This window comes from Macrobrachium nipponense, chromosome 3 (genome assembly GCF_015104395.2).
Source record: "Macrobrachium nipponense isolate FS-2020 chromosome 3, ASM1510439v2, whole genome shotgun sequence".
Lineage (NCBI taxonomy): Eukaryota > Metazoa > Arthropoda > Malacostraca > Decapoda > Palaemonidae > Macrobrachium > Macrobrachium nipponense.
In genome coordinates this window covers 136,781,991-136,802,138 of record NC_087202.1, presented here as the reverse complement: position 1 = coordinate 136,802,138, position 20,148 = coordinate 136,781,991, and the positions used below count along the sequence as shown (strand labels likewise).

General features: G+C 44.8%; 1 protein-coding gene and 1 long non-coding RNA gene across 2 annotated transcripts in view; one reads left to right on the top strand and one right to left on the bottom strand.

Moving 5' to 3' along the window:
- The window catches only part of LOC135222535 (sodium-coupled neutral amino acid transporter 7-like), a 456,233-nt gene that overhangs the window by 269,230 nt on the left and 166,855 nt on the right, over window positions 1-20,148 (top strand).
- LOC135222300 (uncharacterized) overlaps window positions 1-20,148 on the bottom strand; it is a 42,163-nt gene that overhangs the window by 7,371 nt on the left and 14,644 nt on the right. The window contains exon 2 of the long non-coding RNA XR_010316272.1: window positions 80-276. This is a non-coding gene — a long non-coding RNA (uncharacterized LOC135222300). The remainder of the gene's footprint in view (window positions 1-79; window positions 277-20,148) is intronic.

Sequence of the window (20,148 nt, the reverse complement as noted above, 5' to 3'; positions counted from 1 at the left end):
CATTTTTAGTTTTATACATGTTTCTAGCAGCCAAATAAAATGCAAATACAGTAATACATAATTATAACTATAAACTTACCTAACACAAAACAGGAGAATTGGGTAAGTTGTCCATGATTTGATTCCTAAAAGAATAACTGCAACAAACACATGTACCTTTCTAGCATCGTATGACAAGAGAACATCTCCATTCACAAGTGATCCAAACGTGAGATACCCGTAATTTGCTGATATTGTGTAAATAGTCAAGCAAACAAAAATTGCTGACGTACAAGCCTGGAAAAAGGTCAATTTTGTCATTTGAACAGTTTCTGAGGGGAAAGGAATCTGATATAAATTTCCATTAAAGGAGGGTTGAGGGGAAGGGACAGATTATTAAGTATCATAGCAGCTCTTACCATTACTCTTAACTGACAAGTCACAATGCTTTTTTTTTTTTTTTCTTTTTTTATCTAGCTATGTCAGTCTCACCCCAGTGACTCGGTTTGACATCCAAGTTCCTATTTCTGTTTAGATCATATTTAAAAACTGGATGCAAAATTTAACATGAGTTACTTACTTCATCATATCAGCTACTTGAATTCTACAGGTGACAGGGCATGCCATTCAACTTCACCCTCATTTTAAATGTGTATCATCCAAATATCAAGGGTTATTCCACCAAGTCATCAAATGATACAGTTCAACAAAAGTCTGAAGGAAAGGTGGACAGCGAGTGGAGAATTATATGAATAAAAAAATAAAATAAATAAGACAGACCCGTACAGATGAAAGGATTGGTACATAAGCTCCTTCACAGTGTGCCATATCAGGAACACTACAACCTCAGCTCGCATATGGTTTTGAGTTCTTTAAATCCAGTGTAATACAAAGCACATTAAAAAAATTAACATTCTAGTATGTTAAAGATACGGAATTATTTTTCAAACTTGATTTAAGGAATCTGACAATTCAGTCACTGAAACGTGACAGGTCACTGGTGTATACAACCATATAATAGATTTCACAAAAACCGTTGTATTGATCTAATTTACGCATAACAAAAATGAAGTTTTCATGATAAAACTAATATTGTAACACTTACCTGAACACCTGAATTAGCCCTGGTCACTGACCAGCCCGAACTATATCCCCACATATTTACCCACTAAGTAAGTTAATTTTAACTGTCAGTGTTACAAACGCTGCAGGTAAAATCTAGTCAAATGAGTTACCTGTGTTACCGTTGGCAATGCTGCTGCAAATACCGGCCACCAGAGGCCTATCTCCTCAATTGAATCATTCACTATCAAATTGAAGTGGGGAGAAGAGTGGGAATCATTCAGGTGTTCAGGTAAGTATTACAATATTAGTTTTATCATGAAAACTTCATATTGCAATACACTCCCTGACCACCTGAATTAGCCCAAAAAACCCGATTCAACAACATTTACTCTGGAGGTTGGAATGTAAATCTAATTAAGCCCGACCTGTCCACGGAACATACGCAGGTAACTCATAAACAACCTACCATGTACATATAAAAGCATGTATCCTCACCTAGTTATCTAACTCGGAAGTGAGAATGTTTGCAAAGAAAAGTACTTCAACATCAATGTTGAGTCTAAGGTACTGTCTGAGTCAGAGGTACCTCCCATGCGATAAGCTATACTTCTTATTCTTGGAGGTAAAAACAAATCTCCTCACCTGGTTGTCCTGCTCAGTAGGTGAGGATGCTTGCAAAGGAAGTACCATACCGTCGGTGTTGAGTCCAAGGTACCGCCTGAGTCTGAAGAACTTCCCATGCGGTATTCTATACCTCTCATGTATGGAGGGGAAATGGTGAACCTCCCATGTGGCTATCTAGCCTCTCATGTATGGGGATGAAGTTGAGTGTGCGGACCTTCAGTTCTCTACTGCTCACTGATGTAGATGACTTGTGCTGAAGTTGTAGTTATTCCAACATGACCATCATGATCTGCCTAACCTCAAGGGCCTAAAGGAACAATACACTCAGCCTAAGCTTGACCAACAGAAACACTAGAGTTCATTTAGACTATCACTGCCTCCCTAAACTTCTGACACCCTAACTCTACCAAGCCAACTATAAAACCGAGTTACCGCAACGACAGGACCCCGCGAGTAACCTCTCTGAAGAAACTGAAATTCCCTAAGGTACAGTGTTGTGAAAAACCACACCGACTCTCAAATAACCACCTACACGATCACTGACACCGAACATTCCTCCGGAAGCCAAAGGATAGTCCTCCGCGATACTTTGCGCCCTTGGATTGACTAAGAACCCCTTCTTATGAATCCTGATAGCGCTGAGGCAAATGATTTAACAAGAAGTCCCTCTTCTCCTTGACAAAACATAGTACAACCATCCATAATGTTTAGTTGGTATGCAAACCCCCTCGAAACCAAAGTAAAGAGGTTATCAAACAGTCCAGGCTCTGAGAAACACCCTCAAATCTCACCACATCCACACAGAGTGGGACAAGGCCTCCCACTGGCTGTGAAAGGTGTCTTCCAAATAAGAGCCTCATGATCCGTAACCCCTACCACACGAATCAATGAAGGAACCCAATAGAGAAAAGCCTCAACTGACACGTAAACCAGAAGTCGGACTCCGGCAGAGGAGTTACCCGCTACCTCATACAGAAAGTGATGCTAGCCTAAGTCCTTCCCCAAAAATTGCCTGACTCGCCGAAACCAGATCAGCCCACTTGATGTTTAAGAGACTGCTGGTTTGTTGAATACAACGTATCAAACATTACTTGAATTAACTGTGAGATTTCTCCGGAGCCTGGAGTGCGGAAAGAGAGAATGCACAAAGTCCACAATCCGTTTATACTCACTACTTCTTCGCCCGAGAAACAACACCCACAACTAGCAAAACGAGTCCCTCTTCAAAGGTATATCTCCTCTGTCACCTGACCTCCGGCCAGACCGGAACAGGAAAGGAGAAAGCCGAACCCCCCCAAACAAAGAGCAGCACCCAAAAACCCGGAACTTACTACTGGCCTGCTCGATACCAAATGGCATAGGTCCCATCATATCCAGCCTACCGATCGACGTGCAATGATACAACAAGTGATAAACTCCTGAGTAAGTCGTCTCGACTGCAACCTGCACGCGACTGATACTAACCCCTGTCCGCCGCTGTCCATCCTTCACAAGAGCCAATTTCACCAGTCCGCAAAACCTGTAAGAGTTATCTCACTCGAACTGCGCATACCCTCACTACCCATGACGATAACGTTACTTAGCCGAATATACCTTGGCGATGAATCCCACCCCTGCGAGTCATTCCACACTGTTGCGCCAAATGTGTACAACAAGATGATGACCGACTTGAACCAGTCTCACTGACTGCGAAACTCCCCCCGCTCACCAGAGACTATGACACAAGACCTGGCGCTACAATAACTAGTCCGCCCCCTAAGCGCAAAGGTCGCAAAACGCGATCCGCTTACCCCGCCCCCGTTACCAATACTAACCTGACTGGATTCCTGGAAAGCAAGTGAGGGAAAGGAAAATACTCCCAGTAGACCGGATCAAGGTCGAAACCACATTGAAAACCCCTTAAGGGGGCCGGCCGGCTAATGCCATTCTTTAAGGACAGGACTTTGATATTCTACCACTAATAAGGTGACTTGGGACACTCCAAACCACATATGATTTTTGCCTCTGACCTTCGTTTTTGACACCAGGCGATCTACCCAAAAAATAACCATTTTTCAAATCTATCTCCTCCCTTGATATTTAATATTAAGACCTGGGATTACTACCATATAGACCCGATGTAGACCATCAAATGAGGAGTTTTTTTTCTAAGTCATTTTTTTGCTAGATATGATTTTCATTATGGTAAAAAAATATACCCATATAGGAACATTTATATAAAAAAAAAAAAAAAAAAAAAAAAAAAAAAAAAAAAAAAAGATTGAAAAAATTGGAAAAAAAAAGCTTCGTTTGTGTCTATAACGTGTTATAAATAAATGATTATTATGAGTGTATATTTCTTTTTGATTTATAAACCAAAACTATTTTATTTATAATTTTAATCATAAATTGATCCTTTGCTCATATCGTAGCTTGGGGCATGCGTCAGGCAAGACGGGGCACTCCTTACTCAACTCTCTCTCTCTCTCCACTAACTCGGTTATTACGCGAAATTTTCTCTTGAATGTTACCTAGATGTTTTCCTAGTATTTTCCGTTTTGGCATGATGAAATTCCGTGCCGAACAAAAATAAACAAAACGTAAATCAGATGTCAATAGATGAAATTCTCGAAGTTGTACTCTCTTTTTTAGATGTTAATAAATCATGATTAGTATGATTATGTTCCTTTTTGGGTATTAATAAAACCAAAAATAATATTGTTATATACAATAAAGTTTTGTACATACTTACCCGGCGATATATACCTTAGCTATGTCTCTGACGTCCCGACAGAATTCAAAAACTCGCGGCACACGACAGGTAGGTCAGGTACCACCCACTCCCTCGGCCGCTGGGTGGCGGGAATAGGAACATCCCGTTTTTCTACAAGAATCTTCCACCTGTCTCCGAGAGGGCTGGGGGGGCCATTAATCGTTATATCTCCGTGTAAGTATGACAAAACTTTATTGTATACTAACAATATCTTTTTTTGTACATGACTTTCTCCCCGGCAGATATCTACTTAGCTGATTGACACCCTTTTGGGGAGGGCAAGAGACGTTATACTAATTATTTATGAATATAAAAACAGGGAAACAAACATACGTTGTAGGTATATTAAAAACAACTTCCTTTGGTTCCTACCTGATATGGAAGAAGACTTCATTGATACTGTCATGATCTGCTTGCCATAGATTTTACAGAGAGGTGAGACTGCGTCTGATAACCTCGGATCATACCAAATGGGGGCTTACCCGCTTATGGTAGAGCTTTTCTTGGATCGTACCAATGGGGGCTGACCCATTACTCAGAACCCTGACCTGTATCATAACAACGGGGGCTAACCCTACATGATAGAGCTTTAAGTATTTAATACACACAAGGAGCCTACCGACCAATCGATCACCTGACCACACTAATGTTAGCACTACGATTTGAAAGGGGTCAACACGCTCTTTCAATCGACCAAAAATGCACCAAACACCATTACCTAACTTAATAAACTAAAAAGGATTGGGTTCTCTGTCCCAGCAACGATCGCAGATACGTTACGCTCCTAGAGTGAAGCACTTGCATAATCACTTGAATCTCTCAATAATGAGTTGCAAAGACCGAATTGCATCTCCAAAAGGTCGACTCCACTAGGTCTGTATGGACAGTTCTTGTGGAATGCCAAAAGAGGTACGACTGCTCTTACTCGTGAGCTTTAATCTAAGGAGGTCCAGTTGTTCTTCTTTACACTGTAAATGGGCTTCCTGATTACGTTCTGAGAAGAACGCCGAGCATTTTTAGAGATCTGCCTTCTGGGATCTCTCACTGAGCCATAAACTTTCCTTACTCCCCGTATTTCGTTCTTCCTTTCTATGTAGAAATTAAGGTTCTCACTGGGCAGAGCCCTTTCTAGGCTCTGTTCCTACAGCGAAGAAAGTCCTTTTAACTCGAATTTCGAGGCCAAGGTTTCGAAGGGTTTCATTCTTCGCCAAAAACTTGGTTTGAAGGAACGAACGCCGAGTCGTTCCTAAAGCCAACATTATTTTCTAAGGCTTTAGTCACTTACTTCGTGAAGCCAGCGCGACCAAGAATAAGACTCCTGTCAGGTCTTCGGACGTTTTAGCTTACAGGGAGTCGAAATTTTGATGTCCATTAAGTACTTGAGGACCACCCATCTAAGTTCCAATTAGTGCTCTATCCCTCTGTTGTTTGACGTCTCGAAGGATCTTATAGGTCATGCAAATCTTTGTCTTCCCCAAGTTGCCTCTATGCTGAGACTGAAGATAGCTACTCTTATAGCCCTTAATTGTAGGAGCTACTAAATTACATTTCTCTTCAAATACAGAGGAAATCGGCTATATCGTCAGAGGACTGGCGAGGATATCCTTCTACTCTACACTGCGAAACACATCCCACTCGCTGGGTACCGAATAGTATGGTCTTTCTCGCTCTTGCGATGCTTTCGCAGCTTTCTCGAAGAAAAGCCTCTTTCTAGACAAGTCCTCGTAAGTCTGAGGCGTCAGAGCGAGGGGAGGTTGTGGTACACCTGTCGAAGTGGGGTTGTCGAGAAGATCGCTCCTGTTTGGGAGATATCGGAAATCTACCATCCATCCAGTACCTCTGTACCGTTTTGTGAGAGAACCGGGGCTATGAGGGTCCGTTTGGCTTTCTCTGCTGCTCAAACTTCCTTACCACTCCGATAATATTTTGACGGAGGAAAAAGCATACCCGTCTATTCCTGCCCAATCGAGGAGTTTTTTTGGGAGTCCACGCTCCCCTTGGGTTCGCGTCGGGGAGCGTAACTTTCCAGCCTGTTGTTCCAATGTGGTGGCAAAAAGATCTATATTTGGATCTCCCCCAGAGGTTCCAAAGTCTGTTGCATACTTCCTGAGCAACGTCCATTCCCTGTAGGAAAAGTACTTGGCTCTCCTGCTCAGAAAGGTCGGCGTACATTTTTGTTCCTGGATGAATCTTTGTCCGGAGAGTGATTCTTCTCTCTTCTGCCCCAAGCGTAGTTCTTCGTTTCTAAAGAGAACGAGTGCGTCCCTCCTTGCTTCTTGATATAAAGCTAGCTGTGTTGTCCGAATTGATCTCAGTCCCGAACCCGTGATCTGAGCCCTCGAAGTGAATGAGGGACAGGTGAATCGCTGCTAATCATATTGAGTGCAGGACACCTGTTCTCCCCTCCAGGTGCCTGACACTTCTCTCGTCCCTAGAGCTCCCCACCCGCATCTGAGGTGGAGTACAACACTAGCCGAGGGTTCGGAACGTGAAGGATACTCCTTCGCTGATCTGCACGGATTCATCCAGAGCAGGTCCTCCTTTATCTCCTTCGTGATCTGAAGGTCCCAAAGATTTTGAGATCTGATCCCACGTTCTAGAAAGAACTGTAACGGCTAAGGTGAAGCTTCCGAGAGAAATGACGTTCCAACGAGGAAGGGTCCCCCAGATCATCCATTCCCTCGCGAACATTGTTCTTTCTCTAGGAAGGTTGCTACTTTTTCCAAGCAGCGGTTCTGTCTTTCCTGTATGGAAAAACCTGAAAAACCGAGAATCCATCCGGATCAGATAAACAATGTTTCTGCGGGGAATCTCTGGGATTTCTCGAGGTTTCCAACAGTCAAGGCTGTGTTAACTCCAGTGTCAGTTTTAGTCCTCCAGACATCTGACTCGCGATGTGCTCGTTCAGCCAGCGTCTAATACAAGGATATCCAAATCCCTTCGAGTGAAGCCATGGGCCACATTTTCTTAGACCCGAACTTGGGGGCTGTTTGATAGTCCGAAGAAAGGGCCCGAAATTGAAAAACTCTTTGTACCATAAATCTTATATTTCCTGGACGATGGTTGGCTACGTGAAATAAGCTCCTGCGGGTCCAGGGATACCATCCATCCCCTGACGCAGGGCTGCTAAACGAGGCTGTCGTCTCCATAGTAAACTTCCTTTTTTGCTAAAGAATTTTCTTGCGCTCACTCCAGAAATGGCCTCCCAACCTCCTGAGCTCTTCGAACTAAGAACAGGGCTATTGTAAAACCCCTGGGAAGAGATCTCTTACTTCCTCTAGGCTTCCTTGAAAAGCATCGCTCTCGAGATGTAGAAGGGCTTGTTTCTTGAGGATTCCTTGTATTTGCTGTTAACTTTCCCTTGGAGTTGTCGTTAGAAAGGAGGTTTTTTTCCCTGAAGGGGATTAAATATCCTTTCTTTAGGATGGATAGGGCCAGGCATCGGCACCTTTCGTGCCCAAGTTTGTATCTAGAAGCCTGGCAACTTTATGGAGGACCCCCGTTTCTCACTGGGTTTTGACGAACGGCCTTTTTCGAGAAGACTTCCTCTCTTCTCGGTCGTCACTTCTAAGAGAAGTTGATGCGACTACCTCGAAAGGCTGCTGGAGGGAACTTTCTCGCCAGAGGCACAGCAGCTTTAGCCTCTTCGCTGACTGAGAGCGGTTCCTTGTGTGGCTTTTTCTAAGCGTCTTCGAAATGTCCTCACTATGTTCTGAGGCGGTGACTAGAGGAGGGGCGCTATAAAAGGGAGGATCTCGCATAGGAGAAACCAATTTTTGTTAAGAAGGAGCTAAACTGCCCTCTCTTCAAAATACAGGATCCAAAACAGATGCCACTTCATTTAGCCATCCTAACCGCCTTGTCTAGGCAGGTTAAAACACTGCCCAACTCTTCCATGGAAACGAAGTCTGGTTCTTTGCGACTTCTTGGCTAAGGCTCCCCAAGGCCCAGTCCATGAGTTAAAGACTTCGAGAGTCTGAAGAGGCCCTTGATGAGATATCCTCACACATTCAAGAGGCTTTTTGCCGATGTAGAGCGTTCTTCTAGAGCATAGAAGCGGAAAAATCCGCATCAGAGGCGAAGGAGACCCAGGCCCATTGGCTCCTTGGTATCATACCACACCCTGGTTTCCCTGTCAACTTAGAGGGGGACAAGAAAACTGTTCTTACCCCGCTTCTTTTCTTAGCCCTGAGCAGTTTCTCTAGACTCAGAGACTTTCTCATAGAAAGAGTAGGGGTCTCTTAAACGAATAGGAGCTTCGACTTTTCGTATGGATTAATAACGATCTGGCAAGGGGGATCCGACTGGCGTATGAGTCTCCAAACACCTCGCAATAGAGCAGTTTCTTATAGTCTGAAACTCCTGCATCTTTTGGTTACTCTTCATCCGATACTTCTTCCAAAAGTGTGTGGGAGAAGCTTTTCTCAACAGGAGACCGATCCTTTGAAGGAAGTCTTTTTCCTTTCTTCTATCCTATCATCCCTTCCTGTGTGAGTCCCTGGATTTCTCTATACTCGGACTTCTGATGTGCTCCTTGCGTCTCTAGGAGAGGCGCTTGCGTCCGAATCAGGCGCCTGTGAGGCGAAGAACTCCTGCTAGGCGAAAGTAGAACATCCTGTTCCTGGCGCCAAGAAGGAGACGCGTGCGTCCTGGTGACGCGCCTAGGCCAAGAAGGCGAGGCGCTGCGTCCTGGTGAGATGCTGGTCCAAGAAGAGAGGATTTTTCTCCTGATGAGGCGCCTAGAAGGCGAAATGCGCCTGCGATGGAGAAAAGGAAGAACCTCTGTTCCGTCGTCCATGAGGGAGAGTTTGTGTCGTTTGACTGCGCTAGCGGCGAATAACTCCTTTTTTCCTTTCTCTTTCCGAGAGGCTAGAATCTCTCCTATCTCCTAGAGAAGAAAATTGTCCAATCTTCGAGGCCTATTAGACGAAAACTGCGTCCTTCGGAAAATGTCTCGAGGCGAACGAGTGCTCCTTTTCTTCTAGAGGAGCTCAAATCGAGAGGGGACTCTTTCTCTCGGAGCTCTTAGTCGACGAATTCTCTCACGAGAAATTCGCGAATCAGGCTCCGATGCTTGCCATGGGAGGCAAACTCTTCTCTAGTCAAACTCCTGGGAAACTCTTGCTCATAGGGCGTTTCCGATTTCTGTGTACGACTGAAGCTCGCTGGGGCGAAAACCTTTCAGCGAGGAGCTATGGCTAACGCCAGGACGCTTACTCTCTGACTCTCCACGGAACTCTTGATGGGAAGAGAAATGTCTTTCTTCCTAGAAGAGCCTTCAGCAAGAAATCCTACTAAGGCAGACAACGCTGTTGGAGTCCTACCAAGACTTCCTTTGTCTTGTGATAAGTCTTCCGGGGAAGGAGTCAGGAGTTCAGGCTCTCTTCTTACGAGCAGCGAATAATCCGGAAAAGGCTCCGGACTGGAACGTAACGCTTCGCTATTTGGCGTCTTTCCAGGATCTCTTAAGAGGACGCGATTTAGCGGAAGAACTCCTCCCCTTCTGGGAGAGAAGATCGAGTCCGAAAAGCATTCCCAGGCGCTTTTTTTGCAGTAGCTATCCTTGAGCCTGGGAAGCGGGCTACAGGATCTGCCGAAGGGACGCCTGACCGTTGGGTAAATCTACATCCCCCTTCGGCTTTCGACATCCTCCTCCCTTGGTCATGGGATCTGAAAGAGGTCTAGGCTAGGAGCAATGCGGATCGGTCAGACGCCCCCTCTCCACTTCACTGGGGCACTGCACAAATCCACTGCACATCACTGCGCTTACCTCCTCCTTCATCGCTTGCAGTTGCGTTTCAAGCTTATAGAGGCTCATTGCAGCCATTTCCGTAGACGCTCTACAGGTTCGCTAATGGGGGAAGGCTGAAACCAAACTATGAGAGGAGAATACTAGAAATTAGGAGGCTACTTATGTTATTAGAGCAGGATCTACTTGACTTTCTGATGGAAGCCCTCCTAACCCATCTTTCTCAGTTTCCTTACATAAGAAGCCAAGGTCCTTCCATTCCACTTCCGTTTAAGTTTCTCCCTTTCAGACGGTGTTGTCCTCAGAACAATATTCCCCTACATTTTTTTACAAACTGTGAGGATCCACCGAAGCTTTCGTACCTCACCTTACATACTCTTTCGCACACCCTAAATACAGGTGCCACGTCACATTTTAAAGAGAATCCTTCCAAATCCAAAAAAACAGTCACTATAAGCGATGCACCAAAGATCAGTACATCACCAAAGACAAATCGATAATCCTCGGCCAAAACGAGAAAAGAAGTCCAATGCAGGAGTACCACAACGATGTTTTGTTGCTACACGATTAGAAAAATTCTGGTTAGAAAACGGGCGGGAATGTCCTATTCCCGCCACCCAGCGGGGGAGTGGCTGGTCACCTGACCTAACCTGGCGCGTGCCGCGAGTTTTGAATTCTGCGGGACGTCAGACTATAGCTAAGTATATTATCTCGGGGAAGTGGCTGTACAAAACTATGTTATTTACATAAATTAAGATCCATTGCTCAAAGATCGTAGCCTGGGGGCAGTGTACGTGTGCTTCAGCAAGAGGGGCGTTTACTACTACCAACCCTCCCTCTCTCTCTCCTTACTAAACGCTAATATCATATATTAATGTAATGTAATCATATTAGAGCGAATTTTCTTCGTCTTTGTTAGCGAGAATGTTTTCCTTTTCTTTTCCTCATTGGCATGATGAAATTTTCTGCCAAAATAGATAACATATGTAAAAGCGCGAATGTCACAGTGACCGAAACAATTTTGTGACTACTTGAAGTCTGTGCTACACTGATCTGTTGAACAGTGATACTCCCCTCTCGGCCACAGAATCTCTACAGAGCCATTTCTAACAATTTCTTTACAATAATTATCAAAATTTTATGATAACAGAATATTGATTTTTTTCTTGTAACGAATGAATGTTTTTAGGCTTATTGAATTATGTTTCTAATTACCCAATAACTACGAAAGTAAGAGGAATTTTTTTTTTAACGAAATATAGATTCTCAATTGCCCATATGAAGCTCCATGAATTTCATGACTTTGCATTTTTCGCCCTATACCCCCATATATAGGGGGTGGGGTTCCGGCCAGCCCCCTTAAGGTGGGAACAGAAAAGCAGCAGGAAAAAAGTTGAGAAATAAGCAGAAGGAGAGAGAGAAGTGTCACTACAAGTAACCATCGGAGCATTCTAGCGCTTGGCATTGTGCAGGTGGAGAACCAACTGGTGCTGTACATAGTGCTTTAATGACAGGTTGGTCGAACTGTGGACCAATGGTAGCAGCAGAAGGAAATTACCAGCTACCATAAGAATGGGGCCGAGTGCACGAAAAGTGCCTAACTATGGTGCAGACAAACTGCCAACAGCCGTAGCCCCCAGCAATTACCGCGGTAAGCACGTTAAGTCTCACTCACCTAAGGTATATAAATGGAACGAACGAAGAAGATTACTTAACTACCCTCCCTATGAAAGGAGTGGCTGATGACACAACTGGTATCGATACAGTCAACGATGGCCCAGATGAATCTCCAACTGCCGTAGCCCCCAGCAAGAACTACGGAGGACACATTATGTCTCAAAATAAGTAAGGATGAAAAAGCAGAGTTGTGGATACCGCCTTGAAGCAATCAACACCAGCAGACTGAGAATTACAGGACCCGTGGAAGGTGCTAAGAAGGCAACCCCTCCAAAATTACTTCCTTTTAACCCCAAACAGAGAGAGAGAGAGAGAGAGAGAAGAGAGAGAGAGAGCGAGAGAGAGAGAGAGAGAGATTGAAATCCCCAAATTTCAGGATGAAACGATGAAAACTTGCTCTGCTGTGTTATTGGCAAAGAAAACAGGATGAGCGAGAAGACTCCGAAGCGACATCTGAAGAATGACCAGATAAAGAAGATTGTGTAAAGACGATAAGTTTTAAACAAGAGAAAAAGTGGGCGAGAGAGAAAACTAGACTGACTCTGTTCTCCACGATAATCTGACGAACATTAGAAAAATCAGGAAAATTATTCAAGGCGTGATTGTGACACCAGTCCGTATTGAAGCTACAGTAATTGACTTGCGTAATTCGATTTTTACGATGGGGTTAGTAATTAAAATCGGCACTACATTGCAAATAAGTATTCCTACATCTCTTGCGCCACTGCGTAGGCAGCAGCGTGTAGTCAGACAGCGAGATTGTTGGGTTTGAAATAGAATTTAGGCTAAAGGCCAAGTATTGGGACCTATGAGGTCATTCAGCGCTAAAAGGAAATTGGCAGAAAAAGTGTTTGAAAGGTTGTAACAGGAAAAAAAAACCCTCTCTGCTGCACAATGAATCAAGTGTTAGGAGAGGGTGGAAAATAAGATGAATAGAGAGAATATGGAATCAGGAAAGTAAGAGAGAAAGAGAGAATTACAATCGTCTAACATCTCCACCTCCATAAATTTGCACCCTCTTATAAGTTAAAAAGTATTATCTTAATGATAATATATACTCGTATAACTGCGTACAGCTATGAGCAACTGAACGAGAACTTTGTTGCTAATATGATCGAATCCGATGGCAACATCACTTTATTGTATTCATCCGCGTGTGACAGTAATCGAATCCGATAGCAACATCCGTTTAATGTATTCATCCACGTGCGACAGTAATTACTGTATTTCATGTTATAATTGTAGCTGAAGCTTGATAAGGCAATATTACATGCATCAGCAATCTGGATAAAAGTCCCAAGCTTTGTATGAATTCCAAACGCAGCTGTGGTAAAAAACTAATGGCATGAAGAGCTCATTTACTGTTGTTTCCACACCAACAAAAAGATTAATAAAGTAAGGTTCGTAATATCCACCTATGAAAACGAGTGAAAACAAAACGGAATCGCTAAATTTACGCAATCTAAGCTGAGGGAAAAAAACTAGCTTACCAATGAGCCGTATCAGTCAAATTTTGACCTTAAATTACTTGTTAAGACGAACAATATGACTGTTCCATATAAGTCAAGTATCCAGATATTTATTTATGCTAACTCGAAACAAAAAAATCAGCCAAGACCAAGTGATATGGTTGAATCTGGAGCCACGGAAATAGACTAGTCGGCATCATTGTCTAAGCCACGCCTCCTTACAACAGTGCTGTTTTGACGACAAGCTTGTGTAATTGTAATTTAATTGAAAAGTAATAAAATGATATTGTTATGATACAATAAAGTTTCATACATACTTACCTGGCAGATATATACATAGCTATCGACTCCGTCGTCCCCGACAGAAATTCAAAATTTCGCGGCACTCGCTACAGGTAGGTCAGGGGATCTACCCGCCCTGCTCTGGGTGGCAGGACTAGGAACCATTCCCGTTTTCTAACCAGATTCTCTCTTCCACCTGTCTCCTGCGGGGAGGAGGCTGGGTGGGTCTTCAATCGTATATATCTGCCAGGTAAGTATGTATGAAACTTTATTGTATCATAACAATATCATTTTCATTACATTCAACTTACCTGTCAGATATATACATAGCTGATTGACACCCTTTGGTGGAGGGCAAGAGACAGCTAACTTACTGACTAGACAGGTAAACAACATATGTTGTAGGTATAAATAAACCTTGTTCCTACCTTATTAGATGGAAGACTTCGTGGCTACTGCCCAGGAGTCTGCTTCATCTCAAGAGCCTTAGCGAGATAGTAATCTGTGGCCAAGAGTTCTTGCTGGTCTGTCGATGGGGTCTTATCCACTTACTCGGCAGAGCCTAACTGGCGTTTGTCAAGGGGTGCTATCCGCTTATATGACAACACGCCTTCTTTAAGGACCACACAACCGATCCCGATCACCCGATCCTAACCCGTGTTAGTTCTAAGATTGTTAAGAGTCATCCCAAACTCTTAGCAAACAACCACAAACTCAAAAATCATACATACAAAATCAACCAAAAATTTTGTACCCCTCTAATAGTCAGCTGTCACTCGATTTCCTAATGAAGCGAAGTGAGGGCCGCCAGTGCGACATGACCACTCCCATGCACAGGAAACACGAGAACACATTCCGACAAGAGGGTTACGTACACATATTTAAGAATCGGTGCTCTCTTCCTTTACCCAGACCGTCTGTGCTGACACAAACGGACCTAGAGAAAAACATTTCTCATACGTTACTCGCACATCTTTTAAATAATGAGATGCAAATACTGAGTTGCATCTCCAATAGGTTGCATCCAAAATATTTTTAAGTGACATATTTCTCTGGAACGCAATTGATGTCGCGATTGCCCTTACCTCATGAGCTCTTACTCTTAATAGATTAAAAGAGTCATCTGGGCAGTTCTTATGAGCCTCGGTAATACACTTCTAACAAAGAAGGCCAAAGCATTTTTAGACATAGGTCTCTTGGGGTCTTTCACCGAGCACCATAGACCATGTTGTGAGCCTCCCAACCGCTTCTTTCTGTCCAGATAGAATTTCAGTGCTCTAACTGGACAAAGTGATCTTTCTATTTCTCTGCCTACTAGGCTAGTAAGTCCTTTTACCTCGAAACTCCTAGGCCAGGGATTTGAAGGGTTCTCGTTTTTGGCAAGAAAAAGAGTCTGGAATGAACAAATCGCAGAATCTTCTTTGAAACCCACTCGTGACTCAAGGGCGTGCAACTCGCTGACCCTTTTAGCCGTAGCCAGAGATAGAAGAAATATACACTTTCTAGTGATATCCCGGAATGAAGCCGTATGAGGTGGTTCGAACTTTTCCGAGGACAGAAATTTCAGAACCACATCTAAGTTCCAACTCGGAATCCTAGGCTCTACTGACTTGGGACGTTTCAAAGGAGCGGATGAGATCGTGCAAATCTTTATTATTCGTCAAGTCTAAGCCCCTGTTTCTAAAGACTGACGAAAGCATATTCTGTATCCTTTAATTGTTGGTACAGAAAGATGTGACTTTTTCCCTCAGGAAAAGAAGGAAATCCGCAATTTCGATTACAGAGGTATTGGAAGAGGACAGCTTCTTCGACCTGCACCAGTTTCTTGAAAACTTCTTACACTTCGATTGGTACACTCGCCTAGTAGATGATCTGCGTGCTCTAGCAATTGCGCTTGCCGCCTTGCGAGAAAACCCTCTCGCTCTGACAAGTCTTTCGATAGTCAAAAGGCAGTCAGAGCAAGAGTGGGTAGATTTTGATGGTACCTCTCGAAGTGGGGTTGTTTGAGCAGATCAATCCTGTTTGGAAGAGACCTGGGGAAGTCCACTGTCCACTCCATCACCTCCGTGAACCAAATTCGGGATGGCCAATATGGGGCTATCAGTCATTCTGGTTCCCTTCGAGGCCACAAACTTTTTCTGACTACTTCCCCCAGAATCTTGAATGGGGGAAAAAGCGTACACGTCTAGCCCTGACCCAGTCCAGGAGAAAAGGCGTCTATTGCATAAGCCCTGGGATCCTCTACCAGGGCGCAAAATGTATCTATCCTTTTGGAGAGAAACGTGGCGAATAGATCTATCTGCGTTTCCCCAAAGATACCAAAGGGTCTGACAGACTTCCGAGTGGAGGGTCCATTCGTGTAGGAAGGACCTGGAACCTCCTACTCAGTCTGTCCGCTCTCACGTTCCTCTCCCCTTGAACAAATCTCGTTAGAAGAACCACGTTCCTTTGATTTGCCCAAATCAGCAGATCTCTTGCCAGTTCGTATAGGGCGAGAGAGTGAGTTCCTCCTTGTTTCTTGACATTAAGCCAGAGCGGTCGTATTGTCGGAGTTTATCTGTATTACTTTGTCTTTGACTATCAGCTCGAAGCTCCTTAGCGCGAGGTGAATCGCAAAGAGCTCCTTGCAATTTATGTGCCATGACATCCTGCTCTTCCGACCAGGGTGCCTGACACTTCTTCGGACCCTAGAGTCGCACCCCAACCTGTCTCCGACGCGTCTGAGAACAATGTCAGGTTTGGGTTCCTTCGAACTTCTAAGGATACTCCTTTGTTTTCTTCTAAGGGGGTCAACCACCACCTTAATTGTTGCTTTACTTCTAATGAGATTGGAAACGTGTCTGAGAGCTGTCCGTCTTCTAACTCCAAACTGCTTCTCAGGAAGAACTGAAGCGGACGGAGATGTAGCCTTCCTAGAGGAAAGAACTGTTCGAGCGAGGAAAGGTCCCCAGAAGGCTCAACCATTCCCTCGCTGAAGTACGCTCTTTCTCTAAGAAGTTCAATACTGTGGCACAGCCTTTCCTTACTCTCTCTTGAGAAGGAAATACTCGAAAACCCCGAGAATCCACTGATCCCAGATAGACTACGTTCTGGCTGGGGACCATCTGAGATTTCTCGAGGTTCACGATTAATCCTAATGTCTTTGTCAATTCCAGGATTGTTGACAGGTCCTCCAGACACTGCTTTTGAGACCTGGCCCTGATGAGCCAGTCGTCCAGGTATAGGGAGACGTTTATCCCTTTCATGTGAAGGTGTTTTGACACATTTTTCATCAAGTCTGTGAAGACTTGGGGGAGCCGTAGACAGGCCGAAACACAGGGCCTGAACTGATAGATCCTTCCCTCGAACATGAAACAGAACGGTACTTCCTCGGGACGTTGGAAATATGCGTCTTGAAGATCTAGGGACGCCATCCAATCTCCTTGACGGAGAGCTTGCAAGTCTGAGGCAGACGTTTCCATGCTGAACTTTCTGTTTGTTGTACGAATTTGTTCAGCGAACTTACATCCAGTACCGGTCTCCATCCCCCCGAGGCTTTCGCTACGAGAAACAAGCGATTGTAAAACCCCGGGGAGCTTTGATCCAGTACCAGCTCTATTGCTCTTTTGTCCCACATCTGTTCCACCATTTGACGAAGAGTATCCATCAGAACAGGGGTCCCTGTATCTGGCTGACAGTTTCCCTCGGTGACGTTGTCAAGGGGGGCCTGTCCTTGAATGGGATATAATAACCCTTCTTGATTACTGACATCGACCAAGGATCGGATCCTATGTCTTCCCATGCTCCCGCAAAGAATTGTAACCTGGCTCCTACAGGTGTCTGGAGGAAAGATTTCTCATTTTTCCCTTCTTAAATGGGACGGAAGGCAGATCTTCCCCTTTTTTCCGTTGATTTTCTTCTGACGATGGATCTAGCCTGAGGCCTCCTCGAAAGGGCTGCTGTTGTTGAACTGGCTTAAAGGCTTTCCTTTTCCTCACTAGCCACAGGTCTATTCTTCCTTGAGGATTGCCTTAAAAGATCTTGAGTGGCTTTCTCAGTTAGCGAATGGGCACTGTCTCTCACCAACTGCGAAGGAAATAAATGTTCAGAGAGAGGCGCATAAAGCAAAGCGGATCTCTGCGAAGGCGACACGGCCTTAGTGAGAAAGGCACTATGAACCGCTCTCTTTTTTAGTATTCCCGCACCAAAGAGGGAGCACACTTCCGCCGATCCATCTTGAACCGCCTTATCGATGCATGTAAGGATGCTATGCAAGGTTTCAGGGCTTAGTTGTTCTTTTTCATGGGACTTCTTAGCAATGACCCCAAGGGACCAATCTAGGAAGTTAAATACTTCTAAGGTATGAAAAAGTCCTTCCCTTGAGGGAGATGGTCCATTTCCGAAAGACCCATGTTGCTTTCGCTGAATTTAAGGCATGTCTCCTCGACGAGTCTACGAGACTGGAGAAGTCCGATTCAGCTGAAACGGGTCGCAGAGACAATCCCATATTTTCTCCCGTTTCGTACCATATGCCTCTCCTGCCCCTTAGTTTTAGCGGGAGGCATGCAAAAGATCGTCCTTCCTAATTCCTCTCTTAGTCTTGATCCAGGAGTCAAGAGATTGTAAGGCCCTTTTCATGGATATGGCTGGCTTCATTTTTCAGGAAAGACGAAGACTTTGTGTGCCTTCGTACTTGAAAATAGAGAGCGAGGAGGAGGAGGAGGAAGCGGCTGGAGTCAATGCATCTCCACATTCTTCTAAGAGAAGAGCAGAAAAGAACTTTGTAATTCGAAAGCCCTTCTCTGTTAGTAACTTCGTCCTCCGAGACGTCATCTAAATTAATAGGAATCGGAAGGAGAAGGCTCCCTTCCCTCCTCTGTCTCCTCTCTTGATTTCTTCCTTTCTTTGAAGAAGAAGCACTTCTATACGGAGATGGGCTAGGAGTAACTCTCTCCTTACGTTTATCATTAGGCGAGTCACGTATCACTGCTTTACGCCTGTTAGACATCCTGTCGGATGTCAAGCTCTTCATGAGGAGAATGCGCCTGGCGTTTAGCAGGAGTATCTCGCTGAGAATACTCCTGAGGCCTGGTAGGAGTATCCTGTTTGGAATACTCCTGGCGCCTGACAGTCGTTACACTCTTCGAATACTCCTGCCGTCTGGAAGGCGCATCTCGCTCCAAATACTCCTGGCGCCTGTTAGGAGTATTAAGCTCAGAATACTCCTGGCGCTTGGTAGGCACATCGCGCTTCGAATACTCCTGGCGCTGGTAGGAGTAAAAAGTCTAGAATACTCCTGGCGCCTTGGGAGGAGTATCGAGGTCAGAGTACTCCAGGTGCCTGGCAGGAGTATCTCTTCCCGAATACTCCTGACCTATGGAAGGCGCATCTAGTTCCGAATACTCCTGTGGCTTGGTAGGAGTATCGCTCATGGAATGCGCCCTTCGAATGGCAAGTATATTGCGCTTAGCGGGCGCTATACTCCTATCAGGAGTTCTCTCTTCTCCAGTTGGCTCTTGTTGCTTGATGAAGATCTGGGCCTAGAACGATCTACAGTAAAGTCAGGCTCTTTGCGCCTACTTGGCGCCTGGCTCCTAGTTGGCTCCTGACGCTTGGCAGGAGTTACTTCCTTTCCCAGTCTCGCCTGCCTAACGCAACCGCTCCCCCAGAGATGGCCGCTTGTGCGACAAACTCCCCTGGAGGGTTTCGTCGCGCCCGACAGGAGATCGGTATTTGGATCTCTTAATCGGAAGCCTGTCATCCTTTTTTACGAGTAGGCCTTTCTTTAGAAAGTACTCCTACCAAAGACGCTATTTGCTCCTGTACATTCATCAAAATTTTCCTGGTCGAACCCGGCTCATTCGAATCAGGAGAAGGAGAATCTGGAAGGCGCTCGAGAGTCTTTTCCCTTCCTTCCAGGATCTAAGTCCTTTCTAGCTTTCTTGATTACCGAAGGCGCCTCCTCTTCAGAGAAGCGCTCGGGGCTAGAATTGAGCTCACCGGTTTTTTCCAATTCCTTTTAGCGGACGTGAAAGCTTCGATTCCTTCATCCTCTTCTCGGAGAAGGCGAACTAGATGATGAAAAGCACTCACGAAGGACGCTTTTCCTAAAGCTGTCCCTGGCAGTCTGAGATGTATAAGATTCTGCCGAAGGACGCCTGATCGTTGGGATTCTCCACGACCCCCGTAAGGCTTTCGACTTTCCTTCTCCTCTGGGCCAGGGAGCTTGGAAGAGGTCTAGGCCTGGGAGCGTCGCAGAGACGACCAGACGCCCCCTCCACTACACTGGGGACACTAACATCACTCGAGAAACCACATTCACTTCTCTTACCTTCCAATGCTTCCATTTTCTCTTTGCTTGCATTTTTTTGAAGGGAAAGCTCTGAGTTCCGCTATTTTCTGAGGCGGAATCAGAGGGATTGAACTTGTGACGGGCTGAAATAGAATGGGCATAATTAAGAGAAGAAGAAGAAGCTACAGAACTACTAGACATTTTCCGGCTTTTTGTAAGCCGCCTTCCTCTCTCTATCTTTCTCTAACTTCTTCAAGTAAGAAGTCAGATTGCTTCCATT